The sequence below is a fragment of the Cavia porcellus genome, unplaced genomic scaffold, assembly GCF_034190915.1.
Source record: "Cavia porcellus strain 051 isolate PalLab524CR breed Dunkin Hartley unplaced genomic scaffold, mCavPor4.1 scaffold_7, whole genome shotgun sequence".
Classification (NCBI taxonomy): Eukaryota; Metazoa; Chordata; class Mammalia; order Rodentia; family Caviidae; genus Cavia; species Cavia porcellus.
Window position 1 is genome coordinate 9,517,551 of NW_026947490.1, and position 12,089 is coordinate 9,529,639.

Below are 12,089 nucleotides of genomic sequence, written 5' to 3' on the forward strand. Positions count from 1 at the left end.
ACAGTCATGGTCAATGGTGCCATCTATGTTTGATGGATAAACAAACTAGGGCTCAGAAAATTTAAATAACAGGCTGAAGGATAAAAGATAATTATAGAATAAAGGACTTAAAATGGGATTCAGTTTTCTAATCTTTGATTCATGCTATTTCTGCGATAGGAGGATACATTCTGTATTAACAATTTAATTGATTTTTTTTTCCTAAGAATAAGTGTGACTCTCAGCTTTTGGCTGGAGAAAACAAAGCTGTAACTTTCTACAGTGATGCAGCATCCTGGTTGATTTGACATCAGTCATCTTTTTCTTGATGCCTATTCAATCCCATGAAGTCAAAATTGTTAATAATATCTTATGTGCCAACAGGGAAGTGGGTACCATATCTGTGTGGGCTCCCAAGCCAGCTGCCTGGATCTGACTTCAGAAAAGCTGGTGATGACATTGAAATTGCCAAGGCAATCAGTAAGTAGAAGCATCTGAGTGCCAATGAATTGACAGTTCAGAGCAGAAAGACCTAGAATGAGCGAGCCCCTTTCTCTTCTGCATTGATCAGAGAAGCCACTGCAGAAACATCTAGAGATAGAAAGGGACAGCTGCACATTGAACATAATGAAAACATCACTTTCTGTGATGTTGTCAACAACGTGTGGCAGAGGCAGCATCTCTTTGTCACAGAGAACTGTCCAGTGTCATTAATGTTAGTCTCCAAGCGTGGGGTACGATGCTGATGGCTGCATCCTCGCAGCATTAAAAATGACATCAAGAGAGGTGTGACAGATCACTTGACAAACAATAATCAAAAGTGACAGATCACTTGACAAACAATAAGAAAAGACCCAAAAGTGTATTTAACAGCCTTAATGTGCTCTTCAGAGTCTGATTATATAAATCCAACATTTTTGTGATCATAATTATTATTTAACAACCCTTTTGTTCCCTGGGGAGCAATGATGTATTTCTTGACTCCTTATCCAAATATTTTCAAAAGAGCAACAAATCCAAAACGCTAGCAAAATCCCTTCCCACAACTGAAATCCAAAATAACTGCATGGCATTTTAAAAATGCAATTGAATCACACTAACTCAGCCCAGAAAGGGCAAGTGTGTGCATCAAAACATGGATAGATTAGCCGTATGTTTCTCAGTACCGCCAAAATGTATTAATTTTTATTTTATTCTTTTCAGCAATTAATGTTTTCAGGGCATTCAGCTTTCTGTACCTGTGACAAATATCTGAGACAAATCCATTTAAAGAAAGGAAAGTTTATTTTGGCTCACGATTTGAAAGATTTCAGTCCACAGTCATGTGGTCCCTATTGGGTTGGGCCTGTGGCAGCAGCACTGTATATCATGGCAGGAGCACTTGGTGAAGAAGCCGTGACCTCGTGGCAACTGGGATGAAAAGAGACAGAGGAAGGGGCCAGCGTCCCAAATTCCCTTCAAGGCCGTACTCCCCTCTCCCTTGCCAGGAGACCGATCTTCCTTCCACTGGGTGCACCTTTGAAAGGTTCCATCACCCCCAGTAGTGGCACAGACCTTCAACAGATAGGCCTTCATCTGAGATGAATACACACTTCTCAGATGAAGAAATACAAATGGCAAATAAATACATGAAAATATGTTCATCATCATTAGTCATTAGAGAAATGCAAATTAAAACCACACTGAAATTCCATCTCACTCCTGAAAGAATGGCCAGGATCAAGAAAACCACCAACAACAAATGCTGGAGAGGCTGTGGGGAAAAAGGAACTCTCCTACACTGTTGGTGGGAGTGTAGACTGGTACAACATTTGTGGTCAGTCTGGAGATTTCTCAAAAAACTGGGATTGGAAGTCCCATTTCTTCCAGCTTCTAGGCATATTCTAGGCATATTCCCAGAAGAAGAACTGAAAGCATCATACCACAGTGATATATGTGCACCTATGTTTATAGCAGCACAATTTGTAATAGCCAGATCTTGGAAACAACCCAAGTGTCCATCCAGCTGAGGAATGGATAAAAAAGTTATGGCATTTCTATACAATGGAGTACTACTCAGCTATAAAGAAGGATCACATTGAGATATTTATCAATAAATGGGCGCAGCTTGAAACCATACTCATAAGTGAAATAAATCAAACTTGCATCTGTGAATACCGAATAGTTTCCCTAGTGTAGGAAATGATTCCAATATATAAAAGTATGTGGTAACCATGATCCCCCATTAAGTGGCCTTGAAGCCTTATAAAGTTTTCGATCATTAATTGGAATGGCTTTATTCAGGGCTGTTTGATATTATTGCCTGTGATGCAATGAACAGCTATTTTGAAGAAAAGAAGACATCATAATAGCCAGTGCTGATTTAATACCATCTTGTTTTGAAGCCCCACCAAACTATGGCCCTTCTGTCTCCATTGGTTTTATCATGTTGTGTCTTGCTGGATTTTATTATATGTGATAGTATAAACAAAAATTGACATAGGCAAAGAGATAATATAGAAACCATTGTTAGTTTTTATGTTAGCTGGTTCTAAATACTCTACAATGCTTTCATCCAGTTGAATGGTTTTACACTGCCTTGATATGTTTGATGCTATAGTATACGAAGTTATATTCAAATATTTCAAGGAAAAAGACACTATGGTAACTACTATTAAGTCAGGTTATTTGGTGGTGAAGCACTAGGTTGCTGAAACTGTCATGCTTTAACCTGTATTGTTATGTTGTTGTGCCCTCTTTTATCTCAATCTCTCCCTTATTCATTAAAAAAAATTTAATTTTTTTTATTACTTTTTTAAACTAAGGGAAAAATACAAAAAAACTAGCAGGATATATTATAGTAACTTTTTTGATTTCCTATTAACTTGATTTGAAGTCCTGTAATACTCCCACTATCTTGTTTTGACTGATTTGACTCTGTTCCGTTCTGCATGATAATATCAAGTATCAGAGTATAGGCAACTAGTTTGAAGGCAATAAGATTCACTATGATTGATGCCCATTCTGGTTTGACTGTCATCCTCTTTTGAAGTCCTGTAATGTTTACAATGTTTAGGTTTTATTGGTCTTGTTCTCTACTGTTTTGTTCAACTTTATAATACCTAATGAGATAGACAATTCTTAAGGAAGCAAGAGGCATTATGGTAACCATTGTTGACAACCTTGTACTCTATTTTTGCATCATGTGCTATCTATCCTTGGTTTTGACTCACAGCTTTGTTTTATCATGTTTGATTTTATTCTCTTCCAAAAAAAAAAAAAGTAATAAGATCTATGGGAGCAATAAAACCCAAAATGTGTAATATTTGTTGTAATAAAGAGAGGGGGAAAGAAAGTGCCCTAAAGGATACAACAGCAAGTGTGTTTAGGTGTGTTAAATAGATGACCATATTAATGTTTTTGGTTGGATCATTGAACACAACTGTTTGCAGTCTCACTGTTTGAATGTTCACTTTGTAAGCTTTGATCCTGTGAACCACTGTCTCTAAGATGACAGTGTGTAATCCTATTAACTGGTGATATGTTTTTTGTTTTTTGGGGTTTTTTTTGTAGTTCTGTATTACTTGTACCCTTACACTGTTTTGTTTTGTTCTGTTTTTTTCTCTTTTTCCTTTTAAATAAAATTAAATTAAATTAAATTTAAATAAAAAACAGACAGGCCTTCAAGGGGTGTTCCGGATCTGAATCACACCATTGTTATTCAGGAAATTATTCTTAACAGTTTCCAAGGGCTTTTCACATGATGCTCTGGCTTCTGAATTATGACCTATTCTATATGCATGGTAAAGATTATTGTCACAGTCATATGATGTAAATTTTACAATATAATTCAATAAGAATTTTGTGAAAACTTGATATTTCCCAAGTTAATGTTTCTCAAAGTTGCCTGATTACTGGGCGTAAGACTTTTAAAATGCCAATTCCAAAATGCTGCCACATGGACTCAGTAGGACTGAGTGTATCCAGGTTTCTGTCAATTTAAAAAAAAACAAAAACTAATGGCAATGCAAGGAATTTAGAGAATGGTTTAAAAGACATTTTCACCAGCACGTTAAAGTCACCTCTCTATTGCTACATGATACGTTCAGCCTATATAGTCTCCCACAAAGAAATACTTTATAAAAGTGATACAGTCAATCTTTTCATATAACTAAGGATCTGAAAACTTCCTGTAAAAACCAAATAATAAATACTTTGCCCTTGCTTGGCCACTATGATCTGTTGCAAGCTCTTCTTTCTACCATTGAGGCACAAAAGCCACCAAAGGTGACATGTATGTGAACAAGTGGCCTCCAACTTTACTGACAAAATAAGGGCATGTGGCAGTATTTCAAAACCAGACAGCAGCAGGATTTGACCTTCAGACCACAATTCTGTCAACATCTGTCTCACCTTCACTCAACCTGAGTGTCCGGTAGACAGTTACATCACCACTCCACCCATAGTGCTACACGGCATAGGCAGAATCCTCTTCTAGGAAAACAGCTTTTTACCTGCTGCATTCAGTTCCCTCCCTGTCTTTCATCCCTCACAATTCCATCCTCACAAATGGAATTTAATGTATCAGATTTTTCCCAGTGAAGCAGAAGCCACAGTCATGTATCACCCTCTTTGTCTAGAAAGCACAGACATACAGTATCCATTTGAAACCAACACAAGTTAATAAATACTTTTTCCAATTGGTTTTTGGAGCTTCACTCCATATCTACTATGGACTGAACAACAAGCTGATCATGGACCACTGTTCTTTGGAGTGGCTTCTTCTCTGCTCTTGATGGCAGCCAAACTTCCTGCCAGAATTTCCAGATTCTCAGAGAAACCTCCACGATCCTTGTTTGCAATGATGCTGTTGTTCCTACGCACACCAGCTTGTGAGGTAGGACAAGAAAGTCCGCAAAGCAAGGATTGAGACTCAAAATTAAAACAACACACTATTCCTCAAAGACTATTTCCTCTTTTAACTGATGAACAGAAATTGCACATAATTACAGTGTAAGGATTTCTGATCATACACTGCGAGAGCCTTTCATTTTAAAGGAGATTAGGAACTGCTTTCACTAATTCAAATTCACTTAGGTAGCAAAACGATCCACGTCTCTTTTGTCCTAAAGCTCAAAAGAGAAGTGAGGTGTTAGAATCATTAAACCATCCAATGATTTCTCCTTCATGAGACTGGTGTTTCCCTTTCTAAAAAAACATAACGCTCACCAGATGCTGAGACTGTGGTAAAGTAATACAGAGTGGAAAACTATGATCTGAGAATATACTATAATTTTTTAATTTTTTTTTATTCTATTTCAAGAATAAAACAAAATAAAACTAATCAGTACAGAGCCAATTAAACCTAAATAGTAAAAGTAATACAGGACTTAAGAACAGGATAATGGGAAATCAACAGTGACTACCTTAATACCTCTTATAATCTTCAAAATTGCTGCACATAGCATCAGACATAAGAAAATCAAATGAATAGAACAAATCGAAACAGAACATTAAATAAAACAAAACAATACAACAGAACAAAACAAAACTGTCAGAACAGTGTTGGATTTCAAAAACAAGACAGAGTTGTTATACTGCATAGGGCTATCTTCTTAATAGATGCTCAGACTACCAGCTTCAGGCCCACAAAGTCAGTCAGACAATACAAGTGTTAAGATGTTTTGGTACTTCAGTTGCTATTGACTCAGCCTATTCTCCAAATCAGCTGGTGTTTACAGGTGAGGGGATGTTGTTCTTGTCTCCAAGCCTGAGCACCAGTTGGCTCACAGGAAGGGCGAATTGGCTTCTTGTTCCTCCTCCCAGGCCCACATGGCTTCTGTCAACTCACAGGAAGGGCAAATTGGCTTGTTTCTCCTCCTGGGCTACTCCACAGGACTTGTGCCAGCCCATAGGAAGGGTGAATTGGCTTCCAAGAGCCAAATCTAGGCTGCTATTTTTATAAATAAAGTTTTATTGAACACATCCAAGTGCAATTGTTTCCCATTTTGTTAATAAGGTCAGAATCAGTGTGCAGCATTTCAGAGTCAAGCCATCTAGATCCCCCACCTGTCTGTATCTTTAGAACTTTGTTTAATCTATGTTCAATTTCTATAAGTATAAAATGAAGACTTATTATAGTATCTATCATATAGATCATTATGATGATTTAAAGAGTAAATATAAATGTGCACAGGAATGCCAGAAAGGAAAAGACAAAATGTGAACATGTATGTACCAACTCCCACAATGAATATGTTCATTATCCATCACAACATGCACTAATAAAAAATTTTTTTAAACTTTTTTAAACAGTAAAAACGTAAAAACATCTTATGATGAAAAACAAACTTTTAAAGAATGCCAGGAAGATAATGAACAGTTTATAAGTAGAAAACATTATTATTTCAAGGGAGCAAAACTATAGGGAAAAAAATCGCACTCAAAATTAAGAGAAGTTAGAGTCAGAAAACCTAAGTGTGAGTTGTGGTTCCACCATCAAAACCTGTGTATATTTAGTCCAGACACTTCATACCTCTAGGGCTCAGTTTGTTTATCAAGGGTGAAAAACATTCTCTGTAAAGGGCCAAAGGAAAAATAATTAGATTTTGCAAGCCATGCAATCTCTGGTATAATTACTCATCTGCTCTAAGTTGGAAGCAGCCATAGACAATATAATGTTACTCACAAAAACAGTAAATAAATATTAATATCTGTGCTCAAGTTAAATTATATAATGGGCACTGAAGTTAGAATTTCATATAATTTCCAAATGTTACTAAGCACTATTTTCCTTTAGATATTTTTCAATTATTTAAAAATATAAATACCATTTTTCTCCACGGCCTTACCAAATCAGATTATAGGACAGATTTTACCTAAGGCCCTTAGTTTTTAGAAATTTGATCAATACAGAAATAGCTAACATCAAGAATAGATAGGCTAAATCAGGATTTTTCCAAAATAGAATCATGTGTTTTAGTTTTGTTTTGCCTTTTTAAACTTGACTTATCCAGAAAATTTAAGTGGTTTTATACTCTTTGATTTTATCATTTGTAGTTCATTAAATCTGACATATGTGTTCATATTCTTATAATAACTTAGACACCAGGCTCTTGGAAAGAGAATAAAATTTCTTTTAGCATTCTTTATTATTTCTATTTTCTTATAAATCTTGTTTATCTTATATCTCAACATGTACATGTTTTCTTCCAAGAATGTAACCCAGAGAGACTAACAACAGCAAATTTTTTAAGTTGTTATTATAGCGTGGACTTTACTGTATCTTCCCAATGTTATCCCAAGGAAAGTGTGAGCTCCTTATCACATGTGAGTGTCTCAGCATGCAGCCCCAAAGGCAAGGAGCACTCCCTTCTTTAGCACAATCAGGCAGTGATATCACACCAAGCAGCCACCACCAAAACAGTGCTTCCTCAACATCATTAATCATCCAGACAGCATTCAAACCTCCAGTTCTCTCACAAACATTTTAAATACTTTCCTCAGCTTTTTTATTTTTAATCTGATGTCCAAATATATAATAGGTTGCTGTGTTTTTGACATTTCCTAAAAATCTATAGTTTACCCCTCTACTTCATTTAAAGAAAAAATTTTCCTTTAAACAATAATAGTTTCCGGCCAGGTTTGTAGCTCAGCAGCGCAACACCTGCCTGGCAAGTGTAAGGTCCTGAGTTTGCTGCCTGGTACCCAAAAAATGCTACTAACCAACTGTAGTTTTCTGAGTTGCCTTTTACCATGTCTTTTATATGTTTTCTCCATCTTTTTCCTGTAAATCATCAGCTGGACCCTAAAATTTAATTAATAAATTCAGGTGACATGTTTTGAGACTCCTTTGGGTCTGGGAATAACATTCATTGAAAAGAAAATTATTCTGCAGTATTAGTTTTGATAATAATGTTACCTAAGCAAGAATGAGTTTAAGCTATATGTAGTTTTCTTGATACAGGTGTAGGCAAATATTTTATGAACAAAACCCTGATCACACATAAACTATCACAGAAAGTCAACAACTAGAATCTCACCTTATTAAAAAGCTTCTGCACAACAACCAACAGAGTAAAGAGACAACCCAGGAAAAAATGTTTGCTAGCTGTTCCTCAGACAAAAGATTACTATTGAGAAAAGTTAAAGAACTAAAAAATCAGGACCACCCCCTCTGATTTAAAGAACCATCCAAAAATGGGCATTTGGGATGAATACACACTTCTCAGGTGAAGAAGTGCAAACAGCAAATAATTATATAAAAAAATGTTCAACATTACTGGTCCTTTGAGAGATGCAAACTAAAATAATGCTGAGATTCCATTTCACTCCAGAAAGAATGATCATCATCAAGAAATCAACTGTTAACAAATGCTGGTGGGCTGTGAGGGGAGGGAACCCTTCTCCACTGTTGGTGGGAGTGTAGACTGGTGTAACCATTGTGTACATCAATGTGTAGATCCAAAAAAACACTATGACTAGAGGCCCCATTGACCTAGCTATTCCCTTTCTGGGTATCTTCCCAGAAGATTTAAAAATACCACAACACACTTACGTATACATGCCCATGTTTATAGTCACACATACACATAAACATTGCATTGCTTCTCTGGTATGACAAACCAAAAGTGTAAATAAAGGCCAAAATATATGTCAGGTATTGTGAAATAGGAAGAACATGTTCAAATAGGGAGAGGAACAAGGAAAATTGGAAAGGAAAAAAGGGAAAAGTAATTTTAAAAAGTGAGAAAAGAAGGAAAAAATGGAAATAAAGCTTTTTTAAGTGGGGAGGGGAGAAAAGATTACAGGGAAGGTAGAAGAATGAGGGAAAAAAGAATCAAGTTACGTCATATACAAGTACGAATTCTCTGTGATGCATGTGATCATTATGTATATCTAAAAATGTACCCATAAAATCGGATTGGAGAAAAAGTATAATAATACATTTAAGAAACTGTGTAGTCTTCTGGGGCTCTTACAAAATCAACTTTATAGAGCCAAGCTTGTAACGGAAATAAAACATGGCAACACATTAAAAAGAACCACACTGACATGGGGTGGGGTGTACACTAAGCATGAACACAAGGCACAGTTTGCAGTGCTGATGCATTCAGGGTCCCTCTCCCCGACAGCACGAGATACACAAAAACTGTGCCCTCGTGGGACCTTCCTTCTCTGTCCCTCATGTGTGATTGGTGCCCGTGTCATCAGTGGTCTCTGTCACGATGCACCTTGAGACGTAATGTTGAGGCTAATAAATCAGCTGCACAGCTTAAAATTTGGTTTCCCTTCGTTGAAAACCCCAAGAATAAATCATTTAAAGAACCAAATTAAAAGTAGATAACAGGAAGCAGGGAGACAGATCTTCTGCAAATGGCAAAGGGACCAAGAGAGGGAAGGAGGGCCAAGGGAGGGGAGGGGAAGCCAAAAGAATTCGGATGTATTGTGCGTGTGTTCCAGCTCCACACGAGGACTGTAACCTTAGTGTACTGGAAGCTGTATTAATAAAAATAAAACATTTGGGAAAAAATACATTGTGAGGAAAGAGCTGAGCACCTAGGACCCGGGTTTCCATTTTGTTTCCTAACCACAAAGACATGTACCCGTGAACATATAAACCACTTAAAACTAAAAGGCTTAAACAGCTGCGTTCTGAGTGCCTTTTAGATTTGACTCCAACAAATTTCAGTTTTTAGTTCAGAAGTTTACTGAAATTACTAAAGAAACTTGAATTACCCGTACTTCTAAAAATCTCAAACACTGCACAGCAGGGATCACTGTGTAATCCGCTGATTTTATGTCTTTACTTGACAGCCCTCCTACTGTAAGAAAGAACCAAATCCAAGCCAAACCTCCCACATGAGTGAGGGAGGAGAAATAAATTTAAGTCTAAATGAGCCATTCTGTCAGTTGCAGGTATTGAGAATCAATTTAATTTTAGCTTGAATACAGCAAGGTTTTGTTTTGTTTTGTTTTGTTTTTGCCTCATAAAACTAGAAAACTTGTGGGCATTCTAGTTTTCTAAATGGATTTATTCAGAGGCACAAATGATATAATCAGGGAACTAACTTTCTCTACCTGTCCCTACAGATGCTTCCCGCCGTTAGCTTTAGATTCTCAGATAGTCCCCATGACCTGGTCACTAGATGCCTACTAGTCCTCCTAGTTCTAAAAATTAAATGGAGGAAAAAAGAGTTTTTTCTTCAATACTGAGTAAGATAGACCTCAGCCTACAGGAAATGGCAACATATGCCTATAATCCCAGGATCCCGAAGCCTGAGCCAGGAGGATTGCAACTTTGAGAGCAGGCTAGGCAACTTAGTGAGATCCTGTCTCAAAATTAGTTAGTTAACTAAAATAATAACATAAAAATGGCTGGAATGTATCTCAGTGAGAAAGCCCAGGGCTCAATACCTGGTGCTGGGGTGGGACTGGGGTATTGACCAAGCTTGAGGCCATGTCCTTTGCTCCACAGGAGCAGATACTTGAGCAGATAACGTCTGTGCCATAGGTCTACCATAAATGGGCTAGGGAAAGAATTTTTTCTCCAATTGGCAAGTTAATTTGGGGAAAAAAAGAGAAAATGGAGGTTGATAGGAGACATTCAAAAATGGCTGGGGTAATACCTTCCTGGGTAGAATAGGTCAAGATCCCATGAAACATTATAGTTTCAAAATAAAGGTGAGGAATAATAACAGCATACAAGCACTGTGGTGCAAATACTCAGTCAAGTTCTTTGTGTAGACAAGATAGAGCCCCAAAGACCCTTTTAAGATAGCCACTGTCACTCCTGCTTTATAAAGGGACAAACTGGGCCAAGGATTTAGTGCAGTGGTTCAAGTACTTGCTGGTAAGCACGAGGTTGTGAGTTTGATCTCTAGTATCAAAAACAAAACCAAAATAAAATAAGGAAACAATCTGAGAATTAGAAAGTCTGTGGTTTGCCAAAAGTTCCAGAACTCACAAAGTGTTAGATTCAATTTGTTACCATAAATAAATATCTTCATTCACACAGCAAAAATCCTGCTCAGGGGTGAAAATGCCTTTCAAATAGATGCCTTTTTCTGTCACTTTAGCAGGAGTCTCAAGAAGATATTTCTTTGTGAAGGAGAAATACAAAATCTGAAAAAGTGCAAAGAAGTCTGCTTATTTGAAAATCTAATTCCAATTGATCCAAATCTGGTTAACTCACTCAAACACTAAAATTACGAGTTATTCCTTGTGCAACACTCAATATGGAGTGCCTAAAAGTAGCAGAGACACGAGGAAGATTAGAATAACTTGTTCTAACTTCTTCTTGAGGAAACCAAGCCCCAGGAAGTTATGTCTTTGGCCTGGAGAGCAAATGAGAGATGAATCATGCTGGCCATTCACACTTTGAAAGAGCCTGCCAGCAGCACCGCCCTCACTGCTAGCGTTAATTCACATGAAAAGATGGATATTCCAGCCAAATACTACTTTGAAAGCAGAATAAGACTCCAAAAAGTAAGAATGTGAAATATTTAAATTCCGAAGGGACAATAGGAAAAGTTCCTAAACCCCACTGATATTTTTAAAGTACTATCTCTTCTCTTTTATTTCTCCATGCAGAATTTGCAACCAAATCCATGAATATTTCCTCAGAAGTGGTTGGCAACACTGAAGCAGTTACTTCTTTCATCATCCAAATCCCTACTTTTGGCTGTTCTATTTCATTTCCTCTGTGTTGGTGGAAATTGAGTAGCTGTAGGAATTGAAGAAATTTGGCTAAAGGGAAGTTTTTAGGGGTACATTTATTGTCTATATGTTTATGTAGCTCTCCATCTCAGTATAAAGTATGTTGCTGGTCTTACAGATGTAAAAATGGCTCTCAGGATTATCCCCACTGGTTACTGAGCCTCCTCAATGCTACAAGACTGTCGGTCATCTCATGGAGTGAATGTCTTACAGCATATTCATAATTTTGTAGCGCTGACCTCAAATAGTGTTTTATTAACATCAGACACTTCCAGCCATGATCTACGCCTCACTTACCAAAAAGACCTCCAGATTTTTAAAAATGGAAGCTTAAATATTTTGTATTTCCAAAACCCCACCAAAACAATAGTTTTGTTGTTGTTTCATTTTTGTTGGTTTTGATTTGCTTTTAG

The 12,089-nt window shown here is 37.0% G+C and overlaps 1 protein-coding gene across 2 annotated transcripts in view; it reads right to left on the minus strand.

The window, feature by feature from the left end:
• Map3k7cl (MAP3K7 C-terminal like) overlaps nt 1-12,089 on the minus strand; it is a 72,272-nt gene that overhangs the window by 43,718 nt on the left and 16,465 nt on the right. The window lies entirely within an intron of this gene.